Source organism: Lepisma saccharinum, chromosome 16 (genome assembly GCF_977018435.1).
Source record: "Lepisma saccharinum chromosome 16, izLepSacc3.1, whole genome shotgun sequence".
Classification (NCBI taxonomy): Eukaryota; Metazoa; Arthropoda; class Insecta; order Zygentoma; family Lepismatidae; genus Lepisma; species Lepisma saccharinum.
The window spans coordinates 64,202,711-64,211,565 of NC_139244.1; positions in this window are offsets into that span (position 1 = coordinate 64,202,711).

Sequence of the window (8,855 nt, forward strand, 5' to 3'; positions counted from 1 at the left end):
GGGATCCATAAGTATTAACAACCAAATTGTACATCACCATGCCTACTCACTTTGTTTTATGCAATGAGAGCTTCAAGAACTGACACAAAACACGAAACAATCTGCTCATAACCTCTGAACCAGTAAAAAGCAGTCCTTAAATATACGTAAAATGAAGATAGTAACGAAAATAGTCATGAGCAATTTGCTGAGCAATACTTATGGATCCCACTGTACACTCACTTCAATTAGTACTCGGGAAGTTTGTTTCTTTATACAGCATATTTGCAAAAGATGCTATTCAAAATACAAGTGTATTATTATACGCTGTATAAAACACAAATTATTACTAAATTCGTTGACCCTGTATAAAACAGATGGGGTGAACCTCGCCGCGCTTTCCAGAATCCACCGATGGACTCGGTGGTGCACCGCTGATGCACCCTTTGGCTTTCCGTATTTCACCGGGGCCCACCAAAGCTTTCACCAGGTTAAACCATGACGTCATCAATTTACACCAGCCTCAAGATACAGCGCCTAGAATAACGTAGTGTGGAAAACGGCATGCTTCTGCGCTCTCTGGCTGGTTCCACTCGAAAATGTTCCGCTAGAGGCGCTGGTGTTGACCCCGGATAATGGAAGTAAATGGAGTTTTCGCTGCAACGTCTGATTCTTTTACATGAAGCATTTCTACGAATGTGATAATTGCTATGATATTTGGTACAGTGGTCGCGAAGATATTAACGAACATTCTAGACAGTCGACCACGTCCTGTTATCGTCATACTTTCGTTAATAATACGGGAGAAAAAAAATACGCGTGGAATGTTCTTGGCAACTAAATTTTTGTGTATGAATTAGGTTCATTATTATTATCATCATTTCTTTTAAAGATATACACACTGAAGCATTTGTATTTTTGATATTTACTCTTTTCTTCCGCTTTAAACTAATCGCGGCGATGATGATAATGATGATTGCATGAAACGACAAGGAGAACCCCACAAAACTTTCTTAGTGCCATCGACATGTGTGTAAGGCAACTTTCAAACCAATGGGACAAGCGACACTGTCACACTAGTGACACACACTTCGAGACTGTAAAATAGCATTCATTGCACATGAGGGTCCAAACAGCAAACAACACGTTCATATGGCGTATTCGCGTGCTACTTGTTACTTCGGTCGGAAAGCTCCTTAAAGGAAGGGTGCTGAGACCGAACCGACGCGCTACAGGGGGAGTTCCCAACTAAGTGACAAGCGACATAGTGCCTTCAGTCTATTAGCAAGCGTTGCTTGCGAACAACAGATAGGCGACAAAATAAACCGCACATTACAACAACAGATCTAGGCGACACGATAAGCCACACGTGTCGCTTTGTCGCTTCTGCGTCGCTCAAACTGGGCCATTTCCTCAATAGCTTGCAACATGTTGCCGTGGTTTGTTGTTCGCGCATACGCGATGCAATGAGTGTCTTGCTTTAGTGAGATTGCGCACCAAAGCGACAAGCGGCACGCGACACTTATCGCTTGAGGATTTCACCAACCGAACGCTGGCTTGTGCTTCCCGTCATGCCGCTACGATGTGAAATGTTGCTCTTGATTGGCTCCTTTCCAAGCAACATGTGTCACTTCGGTATGAAAGTTGCCTTGGACCGAATGACCCGTGTCGCTTTGGTGTGAAATCCTCGTCTCGTTTGTCGCGTGTCGCTTTGGTGTAAAATCTCCTTGAGGAAACGGTGCAGTCAGAGCTTTTGTCCCTACGGTTCGAAAGGCTGCATTGATTTCCGACTGCTCGCTTTCAAGCGACATTTGTGGTTTGTCGCCTCGGTATGAAATATCTCTCAGGATACTATTTATATTCTAATAACATAGAAAAATAAACTCTAATACACAGTCCAAGACCTGACGTCCGGAATCACATTGCGATGTCTCTTCTTGTGTTACGCATGTTATTTATTTATTAATTTTATTTTACTTTTCTTTCCAAATTAATGCCATTTCGTGACTGCAAATCACTCCACAAATATAACTGTTCCCATCAATTCACTTACCGCCTTTCTGGAGAAACAAATCTACACAATATATTCCAAAAACTAAGTAAGCCGCATTACTTTCATAACAAAATTAGCACCTGGGTCGATCGCACTGCCATCTACTTATCATCGTCTCGGGGAACCAGTTTCTTGGGTCGTTTTCCACACTACGTTATTCAAGGCGCTGTACTCAAGAGTTGGTGCGACTGGTGACTCAAAATGGCGTCGTCAGGGACGGCGCCAGAAATTTTTCACCGGGTGGGCAGAAGCTGTATATTTATAGATTAGGGTGGGCAGGTATAAATGTAAGGCCATATACATATATGTATGACATACATGTATAAGTATCCCCTCCCCTCTTACACTCCCGATTTCCCTTTTCTTTCTTACTCTTTAATGCCTTGTTATATCTTTCTCAGCTTGTTAACTCTTTCTCCGTTTCACCATGGTTTCACCTTCTCTCGTTCCATTCTTCAAATTTTTCTCTTAAGCGGCACACACGCACGCGTATGTGTGTTTGGTGTCTTTCATCTTTCTTTTCTAATATATTCTCGCATCTTGTACCACTTCTTTATCTCCGATGGATACAATTATTTCAAGGAAGTGTTTGTGTGTGCGCAGCCATACGTTCTAATCACATTCTTTCATTCACGTCAATGTAGTGAAATAAATGTGAATCGGTTGCATCACATTTTGTCCTTCAAGTGTAAAAAATACATGGCACATACTCAATTTTATATAGTTATCCGGCCACAGTGATGGAAAGTGTGATTGTAGACAATGGTGAAGAATTAAATTACTTTCTCGTAATTTAAATGCATGTTCCTGATCATTTAATTTTCATCATATTAGTTTTTGACTGAAACTTGGTGGTTAATGATAACTTTTCTTGGCTTACAAGGTTATTGCAACTGACAAATGTCTGAATGTATGTTTGCAGTAACGGCGATCGTGTGCCAAAACTTGGGGGCAAGGACAGTTTACTTTTTTGGTAGAAAAGTCTTAGCATTAAGAGGCAATAGTGTGGATGCAACGAGTGGCATAATGTGGCGGGGGGGGGGACTTTCCCGACTTGTTCCTCCTAATTGCCGCCACTTGATATTTGGATTAAAATTAATGTCTTATTGGGAATGTGCGCATACACTCGAAAAAAAATCTTTCTTCATTCTGCATAAAGTATCCCAAGGCTTATGAAAGGCTATTTTGACAAGACATCGCCCAAAAGTAATAATCAAGTAACAATGAAAAATCTGTTAAGAATTGAAGAGATTATTTCCTTACTAAGTTGCTATTCGTTTTCTGAAGTTAGTCTTCGTTACTCATGCGGGAGAAGTGATGCACGTGTGGTTAGATAAACACATGCACTGAGGTAACAAATAGTTTACATTTTGTAGAATGTGATTTTGGACACAAGGAATTCATCGAAATTGATCACTATAGCCGGTAATTCATCTCTTTTTCACAGATAATTTGGGTTGTATTGCGCGACCTTTTCGAAAGCGCTCAAATGTCAACCTCTATCCTGCCAAGCATACCCTGGAAATCTTGCAGGTGAACGAATCTCTGGCGCCTGGAACCACAGTCAAAATAATAATTTGTGGTGGGTTGTATTTTCAGTGTCTGCGTGCATTTGTTTTCGTCCTTCGTCACTTTCACCTAATCACCATTGAACCTCATCGTCACCCTTAGCCAAGTTAGCAGAAAAGTGACTTCACATAGAACAAAACAGTCGAATCAGCAACAACTTACTCTTTCAAAAGTGGAGTTTCATTAGTTCATATCCTTCGAAAGTTGAGGTGGTAGTTTCAATTTCATATTGTTTCATTCTTGGATCAAGGCAGCTAACTCAGTGAACAATAACGTTGTTTTCCGAAAGTCTCAAATATTTGTCTCTGGCAATACACCCTCTTAAATGTGGTGATAAAATGACACGTTTCCTGTAAGTTCTTTCTGAATATTTTTTTTCTCCAATGGCATAAAGTTGCCTCCTTATAATGAAGAGGTTCTGGTTTCTACTGCCACCTCCCGATTAGGCTATCTGAGCATAAAAGTGGATTTAAATACAAACAAACAAAATTTCCGAATTGATATTTCGTGACACCTTTCTTCTTTACTTCATCTGCATCTACAGATTCTGTCGACCTTTTTGGCTGAACCTCTGATGCTTCTAAAGTTTAAACCATTCTCATCGTGATTGATTAGTTCTCTGACGCCCTTAAAACAAAGCTTTCCTACCAACCCCTTTCTTCTTTTAATTCTACGTAAGTTAATCACAATAAAAATGGCATGATTACGTAACTGATAGGCTATTGTCAATTCAATAATTCTGTAGCTTTTTCCAAACCCACATAACTGTTACATCACAATTTATACACCTCGGTATTGTAGTGATTATTGTGATTACTTCTTATTAGTATTTATTAGCAGAACGAATACAAAGTTGTTGTTTGTATATCACGTAGACATTTGAAGATGACATGTATGTAAAAATTGTAATGAAATAAAGAAAGAGACACTTCTGGAATTTCAATGTAGACCTAATTAAAAAGTCGAAATAATTTATTGTGTTGCTAGAGGAAGCAACGCTAAGATGGGGTTTTTATTTTTATTTATTAGAGATTAATTTAATCATGCGCAGGCCAGGATTTATATATGTGAAGGCCTGGAGCTTACAACACGAAGACCCCTCTCCAATCCCCTCCACAGTCTCAGTTATAACTTTTCGCTAAGCTACATGAGGTGGTTAGTTATACGTATTTCTACATTTTTCATCACATCCGAAGTACCTCATTTTTTTATTTATGCTCTACTTTTCCAAGCAGTTTTCCCCAGTGAAGGCCCAGAGCTGCAGTCCTCAAGATCACCCTAAATCCTGATCTCATCTTGACCATACCCTGCATAATTTTGCACCTCCTAAGTCTACTAGCTGCTTCTAATTATAGAAGTATTCAATTGATGACAGTTTATTTTGTTTCAAGTTCTCTAGTAATTCTCTTTTTTTGCATTCTAATGACAAAGTTAAGACAGCTTTTTATGGGATGATGATATGTGAACATTTCTAGTATACATAATCTTCATGAGTAAAATATACAAGTAATGAATACGAGAATATACTTATTTATTGAAACATTCACATATTCCCAAGTGTATGTACTTAGTGAATTTGATTGGGTGGGCAATCGGGTGGGCCCAGGATTTTTTGGGTGGGCGATTGCCCACCCGTGCCCACCCCTGACACCGTCCCTGCTTCGTCTGCACAGAAGCTTCTTCTGATTCGTGATATGCGTTCTGTAGGCAATAGTACGGAATGTCACGCCGATTTTGTTGCACGGGGGCGAATAAACTGGATGCAGACATAAACTGTCGACATTTTAAATACTACTACTCCTTCACTTCCACGCAAAGTGAAATAAAGTATGCCGATGCATCAAAACATGCGTCGATCTTCTGCTGGCTGCAACATGCAGGAAAGCATCCATTTGTAGGGGTGTGCGGGATCCCAAAAATTCGGGACCGAAATCGGGAAAAAAAGTTCCCGTCCGGATACCGACTTCGGGAAATGACTTCCCGAATTTTCGGGATCCCAAAAATTCGGGACCGAAATCGGGGAAAAAATTTCCCGTCCGGATACCGACTTCGGGAAATGACTTACCGAATTTTCGGGATCCCGAGCAGTCGGGAAATACCGAATTGTAATTTTAAAAAGTCGTTAATTCTCTACGTTTTCTGCATTGTAAGTGTCTGGAAATTATCGTAATTGGTTAGTTTTTATACAGAAATGCAAAATAATCACTTAAGGCGAAAATGACGCTTAGAATTCGAGAAATTTCGAACATTTCTAGGCCCGAAAATTTCCCGGCGATTTTTTTTCCCACAGGGTTGATCGAACCACGGACATCTCCCACAACAGGCGTGAGTTGTCTACGCGAGAACTCTAATATTGAAACTAGACGTGCTAAATAATTACATTTTTAATGTTTGAATTTGAATTTAAAATTATGGGTGCGTCAGCATTTAGGCTATTTTGCACCCGACACGATATACGGGGTCAAGCCCCTTACCACAACAAATAACACAGCTGTAATGTCACATAACTAAAACCTTAAAACATTCTGACTTAGGCTAAAAGCTGAGGCTGTAAATGGGCACTCAGCACACGTAAGGACAAAGACAGGACAACATACACTGGCCATAGAGCCAGTCGCCAGAGCCTCGTTAGTCTGCAAAATGCAGTCGAGGGTGTACTACGTGGAAGGCTACCTCTTACACCCCTACATTTTTAATGTTCATATCCGAAGAACCCTAACTGACGTCACTGTAATTTCGTTTGACACAACAATGACAAATACCATAATGAAATAGGCAAATAATGTTATGTGAGTGAGCAGAACCAGTTATGTATTTCCTTCCAAAATCGAAATCCTTTTTGCTTTTATACTTACCAAAATTAACAATTAACTGTGCTGAGTTTTTATTTTCACACATGATATCGTACACAGGAAGATCTAAACACAATGAGTTGGATAATGGCTAACTTGGAGGTGGGAAAAGAGCAAGATATATATATTCGCTAAGCTCCCTTAAGAAAATTTTGGTGTCGAACAATTGAGTAAATTCTAAAGATTAGTTCTAACTAACTAACTAACTCTCTAGCCTTCTTAAACCCGAAGGTTCATGGCTGCAGCAACACAGGCCTTCCATCTGTCCCTATCTTGAGCAAGATCTATATACTCTTTTCCATCCGATTTCATTTAGGTCCATCTCAACGTTGTCCCTCCATCTTCGTCTTGGCCTTCCTACAGGTCTCTTACCATCAGGTTTCCCAACAAGAATCCTGTAAACTCCACTTTCCTCTCCCATTCGTGCCACATGGCCTGCCCACCTAAGTCTTCTTGATTTAATTATTCTAATAATATCTGGACATGAATACAAATTATGTACTTCTAAATTATGTAACCTTCTTCACTCACCTGTCTCCTCATCCCTTTTAGGTCCAAAGATTTTCCTAAGGATTCTATTTTCAAATACTCTCAATTTGTGTCCCTCTTTCAATGTAAGGGACCAAGTTTCACACCCATATAATACTACAGGCAATATTACTGTTTTGTATATTTTAACTTTTAGTTTCTTAGATATTAAACGAGAAGACAAAAGTTTATGAAGAGAGAAGTAACATGCATTTCCTGAATTAAGCCTACTTTTCATTTCCTCTTTAATATAATTTTCATTTGTTAATATTACTCCTAAGTATTTGAATTTGGAAACTGGTTTAAACTAGTTGTTATCAATAATTAGATTTTGATTATTACCTAACACTTGGTTTCGGCCTGTAAGCATATATTTAGATTTCACTTTGTTAACTTTAGCAGTTTTGAAAAATATTTTAGCATTATTCTTAATTGTATTTATATCATTCCCTATTAAGTCTACATCATCTGCATATGCTAACAACAGAGTCATACCATTTAATTTTAGTCCTTCTTTAATTCCTTTTACCTTCCTAACAGCATATTCTAAGGCAAAATTAAAGAGCAATGGAGATAATGCATCGCCTTGTTTGAACCCATCATGAATTGTAAATTTGTCAGACACATTAATACCCACACGAATTTTACTTTCGGTTTCACTGGTGCATACTTTTATCGTACTAACAAGCTTCTTAGGTATTCCAAACTCGACTAATATATTATATAATTTATCTCTTTTGACAGAATCATATGCTTTTTTTAAATCAATGAATAGCTGATGGACATTTTGATTATATTCCTACTTTTTTCAAGTGTTTGTCTCATGTGAAAAATTTGATCTGTACTAGTTGATCTGTTACTTTTAAATCCACATTGATAATCACCTATAATTTCATTAGCATATGGGGTTAGTCTTGTTAAAAGAATGTTAGATAATATTTTATATGTTGTTGAGAGTAGAAAAATGCCACGGTAATTATTGCAGTTCATTTTATCACCTTTTTTAAACACAGGAACAATTACGGATTCTATCCACTGTTGAGGGATTTCTTCTTTATTCCATATTAAACAAATTAATTTATGAATTTGACATATTAACGAGTTTCCACCATATTTAATTAACTCAGCTGGTATTAAATCAATGCCAGGTGCTTTGTTATTCTTTAGCCTTTTAATAACATCTTTAACTTCAGTCAAGTTAGGTTCTGCAACTAAAGGTTCTGCTGTGTGCACTTCATTTACTTCTGATTTATCTCCTACATGAACATTTAAAAGGTCATTAAAGTAGTTCTTCCATCTATTTAGAATATCCCTTGGGTCAGCTAGAAAATCACCGTCTTTATCTTTTATCAAGTTTACTTTAGGTTGCCATCCCTTTCTAAATTCATTTACACCTTTATATAAATCTCTGATATTTTTGTTTTTGCTGTTTGTTTCAATTTCGTTAATTTTGCTTTTCAAGTAATCTCTTTTTTTTACTTCTAAACATGCGGTTAACTTCTCGCTTTATTCTATTATAATTGCTTAGATTTGTATCATCAGAGTTATTTAACCACCTAAGTCTAGCCTGATTATTGATTTCTATTAGATTATGACATTCATTATCAAACCATGGCTTACTTTTTCTCGGTTTATGGTATCCTATACTTTCTATAGCTGCTGATTCTATTGCATTACGTATGTGCTCCCAATTCTTATTTACGTCTGTTTCATTTATATATTCATCATCATTTAAATCCTGCAAAATATCAAATCTATTTGACAGTTTAATTTGGTAATCTTTCTTAATTCTTTCATCAGTAAAGTTTCCTGTATCAAATTTATAACTTTTAGATTTTTTTGCTTATTATTTATCACTGAGAGTCTTTCTCTTA